Here is a 16194-nt window from a genome sequence, read left to right on the forward strand (position 1 = left end):
TTTGTGGGTTTGGAAGGGGCTGCCTGAGGGTCTTTGGTGAGTTTCTGCAGGGCATCTTGTAGATGGTACACACTGCGGGGAATGAGTGTCGGTGCATTTTGGGGATGTGGTGCCAATCAAAAGGGCTGCTTTGTCCTGGATTGTGAAAATGTTCTGGGTGTGAGGACCAGGCGCGGGCTGTGAATCAGTGGAATGGAGCTGTGAGGATTCTCCGCAGTCAGAGCAAAGGGAATGATTTCAGAGCTCGGGGCAGGGTTTCCAACAATACAGCTCAGGCAACTCCCAGTGACTGGTTGCCAATAGCAACCAGAGCTATTTGCTTCGACTCAGTTTGCTGCTCAGAGTTCGGAGATTCCATCAGGTACTGAGGCTAATTCCATCAGGTACTGAGGCTGTTTCCAAGCAGGTACTGAGGCTGTTTCCATCAGGTACTGAGGCTGTTTCCAAGCAGGTACTGAGGCTGTTTCCATCAGGTACTGAGGCTGTTTCCAAGCAGTGGCATAACTCAGAGATGTCCCCACTGTGCAACAGAGCAGGTACAGTGACACACAGAGAGCCATTTCACTATCACTCACACTGACCCTGGCACAGAACAACCACAGAACCATTTCCTCAGTAATCCCACTGCCCCCCCGCTCTCTCTCTCCCCAACAGCCCTGTATCCGTCCCCAAACTAAGCCCACTGCACCCCCCTCTATCCCCAACATAGCCCTGTATCCATCCCTTGACTAATCCCACTGCCCCCCGGCTCTCACTCCCCGCCCCCCATTGCCCTGTATCCGTCCCCAAACTAATCCCACTGACCCCCGCTCTCACTCCGCCTCCACAGCCCTGTATCCGTCCCCAAACAAATCCCATTGCCACCCGCTCTCTCCCCACCACAGCCCTGTATCTGACCCCAAACTAATCCCACTGACCCCCGCTCTCACTCCGCCTCCACAGCCCTGTATCCGTCCCCAAACAAATCCCATTGCCACCCGCTCTCTCCCCACCACAGCCCTGTATCTGACCCCAAACTAATCCCACTGCCCCCCACTCTGTCTCCCCCTCCATTGCCCTGTATCCGTCCCCAAACTAATCGCACTGCCCCCGGATCTCTCTCACCCCCACAGCCCTGTTTCCGTCCACAAACAAATCCCACTGCCACCCGCTTTCTCTCTCGCCCCCACAGCCCTGTATCCATCCCCAAACTAATCCCACTGCCCCCAGCTCTCTCTCCCCCACAGCCCTGTATCCATCCCCAAACTAATCCCACTGCAAACCCCGGCTCTCTCCCCCCACAGCCCTGTATCCATCCCCAAACTAATCCCACTTCCCCCGCTCTCTCCCCCCGACAGCCCTGTATCCATCCCCAAACAAATCCCACTGCCCCCGCTCTCCCCCCACATAGCCCTGTATCCATCCCCAAACTAATCCCACTGCTCCCCGCTCTCTCCCCCCAACAGCCCTGTATCCATCCCCAAAGCAATCCAACTGCCCCCGCTCTCTCTCCCCCACGGCCCTGTATCCATCCCCAAACTAATCCCACTGCCCCCCACTGTCTCCCCCCAACAGCCCTGTATACGTCCCCAAACTAATGCCACTGCCCCCCGCTCTCTCCCCCCAACAGCCCTGTATCCATCCCCAAACTAATCCCACTGCCCCCCCACTCTCTCTCCCCCTCCCACAGCCCTGTATCCATCCCCAAACTAATCCCACTGCCCCCCACTCTCTCCCACCCCACAGCCCTGTATCCATCCCCAAACTAATCCCAATGCCCCCCGCTCTCTCCCCCCAACAGCCCTGTAACCATCCCCAAACTAATCCCACTGCAACCCCCAGCTCTCTCCCCCCGACAGCCCTGTAACCATCCCCAAAGTAATCCCACTGACCCCCGCACTCTCCCCCCAACAGCCCAGTATCCATCCCCAAACTAATCCCACTGCCCCCCGCTCTCTCCCCATTGCCCTGTATCCGTCCCCAAACTAATCCCACTGCCCCCTGCTCTCTCCCCATAGCCCTGTATCCATCCCCAAACTAATCCCACTGCCACCCCGCTCTCTCTCCCCCACAGCCCAGTATCCATCGCCAAACTAATGCAACTGCCCCCCGCTCTCTCCCCGCAACAGCCCTGTATCCGTCCCCAAACTAATCCCACTGCCCCTGCTCTCTCCCCGCCAACAGCCCTGTATCCATCCCCAAACTGATCCCACTGCCTCCCCACTCTCTCTCCCCCTCCATTGCCCTGTTTCCATCCCCAAACTAATCCCACTGTCCCCGCTGTACATCCCCCCAACAGCCCTGTATCCATCCCCAAACTAATCCCACTGCTCCCCGCTCTCTCTCCCCCACAGCCCTAATCCGTCCCCAAACGCATCCCACTGCCACCCGCTTTCTCTCTCCCCGCCACAGCCCTGTATCCATCCCCAAACTAATCCCACTGACCCTGCTCTCTGTCCCCCACAGCCCTGTATCCATCCCCAAACTAATCCCACTGCAACCCCCCGCTCTCCACCCCCATAGCCCTGTATCCATCCCCAAACTAATCCCACTGCCCCCGCTCTCTCCCCCCAACAGCCCTGTATCCATCCCCAAACTAATCCCACTGCCCCCCGCTCTCTCGCCCCCCCATAGCCCTGTATCCATCCCCAAACTAATCCCACTGCCCCCGCTCTCTCCCCCCAACAGCCCTGTATCCATCCCCAAGCTAGCCCCACTGCCCCCCGCTCTCTCCCCCGCCATAGCCCTGTATCCGGCCCCAAACATATCCCACTGCATCCCCCATCTCTCCCCCACACAGCCCTGTATCCGTCCCTTAACTAATCCCACTGCCCCCCCGGCTCTCACTCCGCCCCCATCGCCCTGTATCCGTCCCCAAACTCATCCCACTGACCCCCGCTCTCTCTCCCCGCCAACAGCCTGGTATCCGTCCCCAAACTTATCCCACTGCCTCCCCACTCTCTCTCCCCCTCCATTGCCCTGTTTCCGTCCCCATACTAATCCCACTGCCCCCGCTCTACCTCCCCCCGACAGCCCTGTATCCATCGCCAAACTAATCCCACTGCCCCCCGCTCTCTCTCCCCGACAGCCCTGTATCCATCCCCAAACTAATCCCACAGCCCCGGCTCTCTCCCCCCAAGCCTTGTATCCATCCCCAAACTGATCCCACTGCCCCCCGCTCTCTCCCCCCGACAGCCCTGTATCCGTCCCTTAACTAATCCCACTGCCCCCCCGGCTCTCACTCCGCCCCCATTGCCCTGTATCCGTCCCCAAACTAATCCCACTGACCCCCGCTCTCTCTCCCCGCCAACAGCCTGGTATCCGCCCCCAAACTTATCCCACTGCCTCCCCACTCTCTCTCCCCCTCCATTGCCCTGTTTCCGTCCCCATACTAATCCCACTGCCCCCGCTCTACCTCCCCCCGACAGCCCTGTATCCATCGCCAAACTAATCCCACTGCCCCCCACTCTCTCTCCCCCCAAGCCTTGTATCCATCCCCAAACTGATCCCACTGCCCCCCGCTCTCTCCCCCCGACAGCCCTGTTTCCGTCCCCAAACTAATCCCATTGCCCTCGCTCTCTCCCCCCCACAGCCCTGTATCCATCCCCAAACTAATCCCACTGCCCCCAATCCCTCCTCGCCACAGCCCTGTATCCATCCCCAAACTAATCCCACTGCCCCCAGCTCTCTCTCACCCACAGCCCTGTATCCGTCCCCAAACTAATCCCACTGCCCCCAGCTCTCTCTCACCCACAGCCCTGTATCCATCCCCAAACTAATCCCACTGCCCGGCTCTCTCCCCGCCACAGCCCTGTATCCATCCCCAAACCAATCCCACTGCCCCCGCTCTCTCCCCCCAACAGCCTTGTATCCATCCCCAAACTAATCCCACTGCCCCCAGCTCTCTCCTGCGCCATAGCCCTGTATCCATCCCCAAACTAATCCCACTGCACCCCACCTCTCTCCCCCACACAGCCCTGTATCCGTCCCTTAACTAATCCCACTGCCCCCCGGGTCTCACTCTGCCCCCATCGCCCTGTATCCGTCCCCAAACTATTCCCACTGACCCCCGCTCTCTCTGCCCCCCAACAGCCCTGTAACCATCCCCAAACTAATCCCACTGCAACCCCCCGCTCTTGCCCCCCGACAGCCCTGTATCCGTCCCCAAACTGATCCCACTGCCTCCCCACTTCTCTCCCCCTCCATTGCCCTGTTTCCGTCCCCAAACTCATCCCACTGCCACCCGCTTTCTCTCTGCCCGCAACAGCCCTGTATCCATCCCCAAACTAATCCCACTGCAACCCCCCGCTCTCCACCCCCATAGCCCTGTATCCATCCCCAAACTAATCCCACTGCTCCCCGCTCTCCCCCACCGACAGCCCTGCATCCATCCCCAAACTAGTCCCACTGCCTCCCACTCTCTCCCCCGCCATAGCCCTGTATCCGTCCCCAAACAAATCCCACTGCACAACCCCTCTCTCCTCCACACAGCCCTGTATCCGTCCCCAAACTGATCCCACTGCCTCCCCACTTCTCTCCCCCTCCATTGCCCTGTTTCCGTCCCCATACTAATCCCACTGCCCCCACTCTACCTCCCCCCGACAGCCCTGTATCCGTCCCCAAACTCATCCCACTGCCCCCTGCTCTCTCTCCCCCCACAGCCCTGTATCCGTCCCCAAACTCATCCCACTGCCACCCGCTTTCTCTCTGCCCGCAACAGCCCTGTATCCATCCCCAAACTAATCCCACTGCAACCCCCCGCTCTCCACCCCCATAGCCCTGTATCCATCCCCAAACTAATCCCACTGCTCCCCGCTCTCCCCCACCGACAGCCCTGTATCCATCCCCAAACTAATCCCACTGCCCCCGCTCTCTCTCCCCAACAGCCCTGTACCCGTCCCCAAACTAATCCCACTGCCGCCCACTGTCTTTCCCCAACAGCCCGGTATCCGTCCCCAAAGTAATCCCACTGTCCCCGCTCTCTCCCCGCCAACAGCCCTGTATCCATCCCCAAACTGATCCCACTGCCCCCGCTCTCTCTCCCCAACAGCCCTGTACCCGTCCCCAAACTAATCCCACTGCCGCCCACTGTCTTTCCCCAACAGCCCGGTATCCGTCCCCAAAGTAATCCCACTGTCCCCGCTCTCTCCCCGCCAACAGCCCTGTATCCATCCCCAAACTGATCCCACTGCCTCCCCACTCTCTCTCCCCCTCCCTTGCCCTGTTTCTGTACCCATACTAATCCCACTGTCCCCGCTGGACATCCCCCCGACAGCCCTGTATCCATCCCCAAACTCATCCCACTGCCACCCGCTTTCTCTCTCCCCGCCACAGCCCTGTATCCATCCCCAAACTAATCCCACTGCCCCCGCTCTCTCTCCCCCACAGCCGTGCATCCATCCCCAAACTAATCCGACTGCCCCACCCCGCTCTCTCTACCCCTCCAAAAGCCCTGTATCCATCCCCAAACTAATCCCACTGCCCCCGGCTCTCTCCTGCCCCACAGCCCTGTTTCCATCCCCAAACTAATCCCACTGCAACCCCCCGCTCTCTCCCCCCGACAGCCCTGTATCCATCCCCAAACTAATCCCACTGACCCCAGCTCTCTCCCCACAACAGCCCTGTATCCATCCCCAAACAAATCCCACTGCCCCCCAGCTCTCTGTCCCCCACAGCCCAGTATCCATCGCCAAACTGATGCAACTGCCCCCCACTCTCTCCCCCAAACAGCCCTGTATCCGTCCCCAAACTAGTCCCACTGCCCCCCACTCTCTCCCCCGCCAACAGCCCTGTATCCATCCCCAAACTGATCCCACTGCCTCCCCACTCTGCCTCCCCCTCCCTTGCCCTGTTTCCGTACCCATACTAATCCCACTGTCCCCGCTGTACATCCCCCCGACAGCCCTAATCCATCCCCAAACTAATCCCACTGCCCCCGCTCTCTCCCCCCAACAGCCCTGTATCCATCCCCAAGCTAGCCCCACTGCCCCCCGCTCTCTCCCCCGCCATAGCCCTGTATCCGGCCCCAAACATATCCCACTGCATCCCCCATCTCTCCCCCACACAGCCCTGTATCCGTCCCTTAACTAATCCCACTGCCCCCCCGGCTCTCACTCCGCCCCCATCGCCCTGTATCCGTCCCCAAACTCATCCCACTGACCCCCGCTCTCTCTCCCCGCCAACAGCCTGGTATCCGTCCCCAAATTTATCCCACTGCCTCCCCACGCTCTCTCCCCCTCCATTGCCCTGTTTCCGTCCCATTACTAATCCCACTGCCCCCGCTCTACCTCCCCCCGACAGCCCTGTATCCATCGCCAAACTAATCCCACTGCCCCCCACTCTCTCTCCCCGACAGCCCTGTATCCATCCCCAAACTAATCCCACAGCCCCGGCTCTCTCCCCCCAAGCCTTGTATCCATCCCCAAACTGATCCCACTGCCCCCCGCTCTCTCCCCCTGACAGCCCTGTTTCCGTCCCCAAACTAATCCCATTGCCCTCGCTCTCTCCCCCCCACAGCCCTGTATCCATCCCCAAACTAATCCCACTGCCCCCAATCCCTCCTCGCCACAGCCCTGTATCCATCCCCAAACTAATCCCACTGCCCCCAGCTCTCTCTCACCCACAGCCCTGTATCCATCCCCAAACTAATCCCACTGCCCGGCTCTCTCCCCGCCACAGCCCTGTATCCATCCCCAAACCAATCCCACTGCCCCCGCTCACTCCCCCCAACAGCCTTGTATCCATCCCCAAACAAATCCCACTGCCCCCAGCTCTCTCCTGCGCCATAGCCCTGTATCCATCCCCAAACTAATCCCACTGCACCCCACCTCTCTCCCCCACACAGCCCTGTATCCGTCCCTTAACTAATCCCACTGCCCCCCGGGTCTCACTCTGCCCCCATCGCCCTGTATCCGTCCCCAAACTATTCCCACTGACCCCCGCTCTCTCTGCCCCCCAACAGCCCTGTAACCATCCCCAAACTAATCCCACTGCAACCCCCCGCTCTTGCCCCCCGACAGCCCTGTATCCGTCCCCAAACCGCCCCCACTGCCTCCCCACTTCTCTCCCCCTCCATTGCCCTGTTTCCGTCCTCATACTAATCCCACTGCCCCCGCTCTACCTCCCCCCGACAGCCCTGTATCCGTCCCCAAACTAATCCCAATGCCCCCTGCTCTCTCTCCCCCCACAGCCCTGTATCCGTCCCCAAACTCATCCCACTGCCACCCGCTTTCTCTCTGCCCGCAACAGCCCTGTATCCATCCCCAAACTAATCCCACTGCAACCCCCCGCTCTCCACCCCCATAGCCCTGTATCCATCCCCAAACTAATCCCACTGCTCCCCGCTCTCCCCCACCGACAGCCCTGCATCCATCCCCAAACTAGTCCCACTGCCTCCCACTCTCTCCCCCGCCATAGCCCTGTATCCGTCCCCAAACAAATCCCACTGCACAACCCCTCTCTCCTCCACACAGCCCTGTATCCGTCCCCAAACTGATCCCACTGCCTCCCCACTTCTCTCCCCCTCCATTGCCCTGTTTCCGTCCCCAAACTAATCCCACTGCCCCCACTCTACCTCCCCCCGACAGCCCTGTATCCGTCCCCAAACTCATCCCACTGCCACCCGCTTTCTCTCTCCCCGCAACAGCCCTGTATCCATCCCCAAACTAATCCCACTGCAACCCCCCGCTCTCCACCCCTATAGCGCTGTATCCATCCCCAAACTAATCCCACTGCTCCCCGCTCTCCCCCACCGACAGCCCTGTATCCATCCCCAAACTAATCCCACTGCCCCCGCTCTCTCTCCCCAACAGCCCTGTACCCGTCCCCAAACTAATCCCACTGCCGCCCACTGTCTTTCCCCAACAGCCCGGTATCCGTCCCCAAAGTAATCCCACTGTCCCCGCTCTCTCCCCGCCAACAGCCCTGTATCCATCCCCAAACTGATCCCACTGCCTCCCCACTCTCTCTCCCCCTCCCTTGCCCTGTTTCTGTACCCATACTAATCCCACTGTCCCCGCTGGACATCCCCCCGACAGCCCTGTATCCGTCCCCAAACTAATCCCACTGCCCCCCGCTCTCTCTCCACATAGCCCTGTATCCATCCCCAAGCTCATCCCACTGCCACCCGCTTTCTCTCTCCCCGCCACAGCCCTGTATCCATCCCCAAACTAATCCCACTGCCCCCGCTCTCTCTCCCCCACAGCCGTGCATCCATCCCCAAACTAATCCCACTGCCCCCGGCTCTCTCCTGCCCCACAGCCCTGTTTCCATCCCCAAACTAATCCCACTGCAACCCCCCGCTCTCTCCCCCCGACAGCCCTGTATCCATCCCCAAACTAATCCCACTGACCCCAGCTCTCTCCCCACAACAGCCCTGTATCCATCCCCAAACTAATCCCACTGCCCCCCAGCCCTCTGTCCCCCACAGCCCAGTATCCATCGCCAAACTGATGCAACTGCCCCCGGCTCTCTCTCCCCTACAGCCCTGTATCCATCCCCAAACTAATCCCACTGCCCCCAATCCCTCCTCGCCACAGCCCTGTATCCATCCCCAAACTAATCCCATTGCCCCCCGCTCTCTCTCCCCCACAGCCCTGTATCCATCCCCAAACTAATCCCACTGCCCGGGGCTCTCTCTCCCCCACAGCCTTGTTTCCATCCCCAAACTATTCCCACAACCTCCACTCTCTTCTCCCCCACAGCCCTGTATCCATCCCCAAACTAATCCCACTGCCCCCGCTCCCTCCCCGCCACAGCCCTGTATCCATCCCCAAACAAATCCCACTGCCCCCGCTCTCTCCCGCCCCACAGCCCTGTATCCATCCCCAAACTGATCCCACTGCCCCCCTCCGGCTCTCTCTCCGCGCCATCGCCCTGTGTCCAACCCGAAACTAATCCCACTGTCCCCCGCTCTCTCTCCGCAACAGCCCTGTATCCGTCCCCAAACTAATCCCACTGTCCCCCGCTCTCTCCCCCCGACAGCCCTGTATCCATCTCCAAACTAATCCCACTGCCCCCGCCCTCTCCCCGCCATAGCCCTGTATCCGTCCCCAAACTAATCCCACTGCCTCCCGCTCTCTCCCCCTCACAGCCCTGTATCCATCCCCAAACTAATCCCACTGCCCCCGCTCTCTCCCCGCAACAGCCCTGCACCCATCCCCAAACTAATCCCAATGCCACCCGCTCTCTTTGCCCCCCCATCGCCCTGTATCCATCCCCAAACTAATCCCACTGCCCCCCACTGTCTCCCCCCAACAGCCCTGTATCCGTCCCCAAACTAATCCCACTGCCCCCCGCTCTCTCTCCCCGCCTCAGCCCTGTATCCGTTCCCAAACTAATCCCACTGCGCCCGCACTTCCCCCCCACAGCCCTGCACCCATCCCCAAACTAATCCCACTGCCCCCCGCTCTCTCTCCCCCCCTCAGCCCTGTATCCGTTCCCAAACTAATCCCACTGCGCCTGCACTTCCCCCCCACAGCCCTGCACCCATCCCCAAACTAATCCCACTGCCCCCCGCACTCTACACCCACAGCCCTGCATCCATACCAAAACTAATCCCAATGCCACCCGTTCTCTCTGCCCCCCATCGCCCTGTATCCGTCCCCAAACTAATCCCACTGCCCCCCGCTCTCTTTCCCCCACAGCCCTGTATCCATCCCCAAACTAATCCCACTGCCCAAGCTCTCTCTCCCCCACAGCCGTGCATCCATCCCCAAACTAATCCCACTGCCCCCGGCTCTCTCCTGCCCCACAGCCCTGTTTCCATCCCCAAACTAATCCCACTGCAACCCCCCGCTCTCTCCCCCCGACAGCCCTGTATCCATCCCCAAACTAATCCCACTGACCCCAGCTCTCTCCCCACAACAGCCCTGTATCCATCCCCAAACTAATCCCACTGCCCCCCAGCCCTCTGTCCCCCACAGCCCAGTATCCATCGCCAAACTGATGCAACTGCCCCCCGCTCTCTCTCCCCTACAGCCCTGTATCCATCCCCAAACTAATCCCACTGCCCCCAATCCCTCCTCGCCACAGCCCTGTATCCATCCCCAAACTAATCCCATTGCCCCCCGCTCTCTCTCCCCCACAGCCCTGTATCCATCCCCAAACTAATCCCACTGCCCGGGGCTCTCTCTCCCCCACAGCCTTGTTTCCATCCCCAAACTATTCCCACAACCTCCACTCTCTTCTCCCCCACAGCCCTGTATCCATCCCCAAACTAATCCCACTGCCCCCGCTCCCTCCCCGCCACAGCCCTGTATCCATCCCCAAACAAATCCCACTGCCCCCGCTCTCTCCCGCCCCACAGCCCTGTATCCATCCCCAAACTGATCCCACTGCCCCCCTCCGGCTCTCTCTCCGCGCCATCGCCCTGTGTCCAACCCGAAACTAATCCCACTGTCCCCCGCTCTCTCTCCGCAACAGCCCTGTATCCGTCCCCAAACTAATCCCACTGCCTCCCGCTCTCTCTCCCCGACAGCCCTGTATCCATCTCCAAACTAATCCCACTGCCCCCGCCCTCTCCCCGCCATAGCCCTGTATCCGTCCCCAAACTAATCCCACTGCCTCCCGCTCTCTCCCCCTCACAGCCCTGTATCCATCCCCAAACTAATCCCACTGCCCCCGCTCTCTCCCCGCAACAGCCCTGCACCCATCCCCAAACTAATCCCAATGCCACCCGCTCTCTTTGCCCCCCCATCGCCCTGTATCCATCCCCAAACTAATCCCACTGCCCCCCACTGTCTCCCCCCAACAGCCCTGTATCCGTCCCCAAACTAATCCCACTGCCTCCCGCTCTCTCCCCCTGACAGCCCTGTATCCATCCCCAAACTAATCCCACTGCCCCCCACTGTCTCCCCCCAACAGCCCTGTATCCGTCCCCAAACTAATCCCACTGCCCCCCGCTCTCTCCCCCCCCACAGCCCTGTATCCATCCCCAAACTAATCCCACTGCTCCCGTCTCTCCGCATAGCCCTGTACCCGTCCCCAAACTAATCCCACTGCCCCCCGCTCTCTCTCCCCGCCTCAGCCCTGTATCCGTTCCCAAACTAATCCCACTGCGCCCGCACTTCCCCCCCACAGCCCTGCACCCATCCCCAAACTAATCCCACTGCCCCCCGCTCTCTCTCCCCCCCTCAGCCCTGTATCCGTTCCCAAACTAATCCCACTGCGCCCGCACTTCCCCCCCACAGCCCTGCACCCATCCCCAAACTAATCCCACTGCCCCCCGCACTCTACACCCACAGCCCTGCATCCATACCAAAACTAATCCCAATGCCACCCGTTCTCTCTGCCCCCCATCGCCCTGTATCCGTCCCCAAACTAATCCCACTGCCCCCCGCTCTCTTTCCCCCACAGCCCTGTATCCATCCCCAAACTAATCCCACTGCCCCCCGCTCTCTCTCTCCCACAGCCCTGCACCCATCCCCAAACTAAGCCCACTGTCCCCGCTCTCTCCCCATAGCCCTGTATCCGTCTCCAAACTAATCCCACTTGCCCCCCGCTCTCTCTCCCCCACAGCCCTGCATCCGTCCCCAAACTAATCCCACTGCCCCCCGCTCTCTCTCCCCCATAGCCCTGTATCCGTCCCCAAACTAATCCCACTGCCCCCCACCTCTATCCCCGTGTCCCTGTATCGATCCCCAGTCCCACTGAACCCCACCTCTCTTCCCGCGCCCCTGTATCGATCCCCAGTCTCACTGCTCCCCCACCTCTCTTCCCGCACCCCCGTTTCGATCCCCAGTCCCACTGCCCCCCCAACTCTCCTCCCCGTTGCACCGTATTGAGCCCCAGTCTCACTGCCCCCCACCTCCCTCCCCTCACCCCCATATCGATCCCCAGTCCCACTCCCCCCCACGCCCCCGTATCGAGCCCCAGTCCCACTGCTCCCCCACCTCTCCACCCCGTATCGATCCCCAGTCCCACCTCTCCCCCCCCGTACCCCCGTATCGAGCCCCAGTCCCACTGCTCCCCCACCTCTCCCCCCCGTACCCCTGTATCGATCCCCAGTCTCACTGCCCCCCACCTCTCCCCTGTATCGAGCCCCAGTCCCACTGCCCCCGCAACCTCTCCCCCCCCGTATCGATCCCCAGTCCCACTCCCCCCCCGTATCGAGCCCCAGTCCCACTCCCCCCCGTATCGAGCCCCAGTCCCACTCCCCCCCCGTATCGAGCCCCAGTCCCACTCCCCCCCGTATCGATCCCCAGTCCCACTCCCCCCCGTATCGAGCCCCAGTCCCACTCCCCCCCCGTATCGATCCCCAGTCCCACTCCCCCCCCGTATCGAGCCCCAGTCCCACTCCCCCCCGTATCGATCCCCAGTCCCACTCCCCCCCCGTATCGAGCCCCAGTCCCACTCCCCCCCGTATCGATCCCCAGTCCCACTCCCCCCCGTATCGATCCCCAGTCCCACTCTCCCCCCGTATCGAGCCCCAGTCCCACTCCCCCCCGTATCGATCCCCAGTCCCACTGCCCCCCGTATCGATCCCCAGTCCCACTCCCCCGTCCCACTCCCCCCCCGTATCGATCCCCAGTCCCACTCCCCCGTCCCACTCCCCCCCCGTATCGATCCCCAGTCCCACTCCCCCCCCGTATCGATCCCCAGTCCCACTCCCCCGTCCCACTCCCCCCCCCGTATCGATCCCCAGTCCCACTCCCCCCCCGTATCGATCCCCAGTCCCACTCCCCCCCCTATCGATCCCCAGTCCCACTCCCCCCCCCCTATCGATCCCCAGTCCCACTCCCCCCCCCTATCGATCCCCAGTCCCACTCCCCCCCCTATCGATCCCCAGTCCCACTCCCCCCTCTATCGATCCCCAGTCCCACTCCCCCCCCTATCGAGCCCCAGTCCCACTCCCCCCCCCTATCGAGCCCCAGTCCCACTCCCCCCCCTATCGAGCCCCAGTCCCACTCCCCCCCCCTATCGAGCCCCAGTCCCACTCCCCCCCCCTATCGAGCCCCAGTCCCACTCCCCCCCGTATCGATCCCCAGTCCCACTCCCCCCCCGTATCGATCCCCAGTCCCACTCCCCCCCCGTATCGAGCCCCAGTCCCACTCCCCCCCGTATCGAGCCCCAGTCCCACTCCCCCCCGTATCGATCCCCAGTCCCACTCCCCCCCGTATCGATCCCCAGTCCCACTCTCCCCCCGTATCGAGCCCCAGTCCCACTCCCCCCCGTATCGATCCCCAGTCCCACTGCCCCCCGTATCGATCCCCAGTCCCACTGCCCCCCGTATCGATCCCCAGTCCCACTCCCCCGTCCCACTCCCCCCCCGTATCGATCCCCAGTCCCACTCCCCCGTCCCACTCCCCCCCCGTATCGATCCCCAGTCCCACTCCCCCCCCGTATCGATCCCCAGTCCCACTCCCCCGTCCCACTCCCCCCCCCGTATCGATCCCCAGTCCCACTCCCCCCCCGTATCGATCCCCAGTCCCACTCCCCCCCCTATCGATCCCCAGTCCCACTCCCCCCCCCTATCGATCCCCAGTCCCACTCCCCCCCCCTATCGATCCCCAGTCCCACTCCCCCCCCCTATCGATCCCCAGTCCCACTCCCCCCCCTATCGATCCCCAGTCCCACTCCCCCCCCTATCGATCCCCAGTCCCACTCCCCCCCCTATCGAGCCCCAGTCCCACTCCCCCCCCCATCGAGCCCCAGTCCCACTCCCCCCCGTATCGATCCCCAGTCCCACTCCCCCCCCGTATCGAGCCCCAGTCCCACTCCCCCCCGTATCGAGCCCCAGTCCCACTCCCCCCCGTATCGATCCCCAGTCCCACTCCCCCCCGTATCGATCCCCAGTCCCACTCTCCCCCCGTATCGAGCCCCAGTCCCACTCCCCCCCGTATCGATCCCCAGTCCCACTGCCCCCCGTATCGATCCCCAGTCCCACTGCCCCCCGTATCGATCCCCAGTCCCACTCCCCCGTCCCACTCCCCCCCCGTATCGATCCCCAGTCCCACTCCCCCGTCCCACTCCCCCCCCGTATCGATCCCCAGTCCCACTCCCCCCCCGTATCGATCCCCAGTCCCACTCCCCCGTCCCACTCCCCCCCCCTATCGAGCCCCAGTCCCACTCCCCCCCCTATCGAGCCCCAGTCCCACTCCCCCCCCTATCGAGCCCAGTCCCACTCCCCCCCCCTATCGAGCCCCAGTCCCACTCCCCCCCCCTATCGAGCCCCAGTCCCACTCCCCCCCCCTATCGAGCCCCAGTCCCACTCCCCCCCCTATCGAGCCCCAGTCCCACTCCCCCCCCCTATCGAGCCCCAGTCCCACTCCCCCCCCTATCGAGCCCCAGTCCCACTCCCCCCCCCTCTCGAGCCCCAGTCCCACTCCCCCCCCCATCGAGCCCAGTCCCACTCCCCCCCCCTATCGAGCCCCAGTCCCACTCCCCCCCCCTATCGAGCCCCAGTCCCACTCCCCCCCCCTATCGATCCCCAGTCCCACTCCCCCCCCCTATCGAGCCCCAGTCCCACTCCCCCCCCGTATCGAGCCCCAGTCCCACTCCCCCCCCGTATCGAGCCCCAGTCCCACTGCCTCTCACTCTCTCGTTTTCCACTGCTGTGTTTGATTGGAATAATTCAGAGTTGGTGCTCAGAGCTGTCACTGGTCCAGTCATCAGGACACCAGACGGATATAACGGGAATATGGTTCAAATCCCATTAGCCGCTGGTAAAACTTAAATTCAATGAAATGTGAAACTGAAAGTTCCTCTCAGTGATGGTAATTGTGATACTTCATTAATTAACATTAAAAACACATCTGCGTCATTAACATGCCTAGGTAAGGAAATCTGCCATGCTTACTCAGCCTGGTTTCCATGTGACTCCAGGCCTACAGCAATGGGGCTGATCCTTGTCTGAGCTGTGGGTAATAAGTACAGATGTTGTCACTCAGGATGGTGAGGGGCTCAGAGGGGCTGGTGTTCCCACGTATCTGCTGCCCTCGTCCTTCAGGATGGAAGTGACAATGATGTGGTCTAAAGAATCTTTGAATTTCTGCAGTGCATCTTGTAGATGGTACACACTGCTGTGACTGAGTGTCGGTGGATGGAGGGAGTGGGATGTTTGTGGATGTGGTGCCAATCAAGCGGCTGCTTTGTCCTGGATGGTGTTGAGCTTCTTGAGTGTTGTTGGGGCTGCACCCGTCCAGGCAAGTGGGGAGTGTTCCATCACACTCCTGGCTTGTGCCTTGTAGATGGCGGGCAGGCTGTGGGGAGTCAGGAGGTGAGTTACTCGCCATAGTATTATGAGCACCTGACCTGCGCCTGTACTCACTGTGTTTTTGTGGTGAGTTTCTGGTCAATGGTAACTCCCAGGCTGTTGATAGCGGGGATTTGGTGATAGTCACACCAGCAAACAATGCTAATCAATGGCGTCAGATAAAAGAACTGGGGGTGGGGGGGGAAGAGAGAAGAAAACCTGAGCAAAGGTTGCTCCCTCACTGAGGTTGGGCCTCTCAGTATTCTCTAAATTTCAATCAGATCCTGCTCATCTGTCTGAATTCCATTGGCACAGACCCAGAGTCCTCACCCACTCCACACACGAGGAGTCCTTCATCATTGGGATCATTCTGGTAAACCTCGGATCCTCCCCACCCCCCATGCCAGCTCATCCTCACAGTATTCCAAACGCAGTCTAACTGGAATCTTGTACAGCCTCAGCAGTACATCCCTGGTGTATCCTAGCCCTCGCAAACTGAGCCGCATTTACTTTCCTGACCAAACTTGCATGTTTCCTTAACAGAATCCTGAACTATGACAAAGTCCCTTTGTGCTTTGGGTTTCCAGAGCCCATCCCTGTTTAGTAGGAAGATTAGAGGCATAGGCCACTATCTCAAGCGCCTTACCTCACTTTCTTATAATGTGTCCACTTCTTTGCCCCCACTCCTAGCCTGCCCAAGGCCTTCTACAGCTTCCCTCCCTTATCAATACTACCTGTTCCTCCACCTATCTTTGTATCATAGTGTCCCTACCATGTAGAATCAGACTACTCAACCCCTCCCATCCCTGTAACTCTGCATTTCCCTTGGCTAACCCACCCAGCATGCATATCCCTGGACACTATGGACATTTTAAGCATGGCCAGGCTGCCCTAACCTGCGTATCTTTGGACTGTAGGAGGAAACCAGAGCAAACGCATGGAGATCTGGGAGAAAGAACCGCACACGCAGGGTAGGCCAGAACCTGAGTCCTTAGCACTAAGCCACCTGCAATTCCCCCAAT

The 16194-nt window shown here is 61.1% G+C and overlaps 1 protein-coding gene across 1 annotated transcript in view; it reads left to right on the forward strand.

The window, feature by feature from the left end:
• The first annotated feature begins 521 nt into the window (after window positions 1–521).
• Window positions 522–16194, forward strand: part of smarcd3a (SWI/SNF related, matrix associated, actin dependent regulator of chromatin, subfamily d, member 3a) — a 149141-nt gene continuing 133468 nt past the window's right edge. Inside the window, exon 1 of the mRNA XM_059646287.1 lies at window positions 522–536. The gene's annotated coding sequence lies outside the window, so the exon portion shown is untranslated. The remainder of the gene's footprint in view (window positions 537–16194) is intronic.

The sequence above is a fragment of the Stegostoma tigrinum genome, chromosome 5, assembly GCF_030684315.1.
Source record: "Stegostoma tigrinum isolate sSteTig4 chromosome 5, sSteTig4.hap1, whole genome shotgun sequence".
NCBI classification, from domain to species: Eukaryota; Metazoa; Chordata; class Chondrichthyes; order Orectolobiformes; family Stegostomatidae; genus Stegostoma; species Stegostoma tigrinum.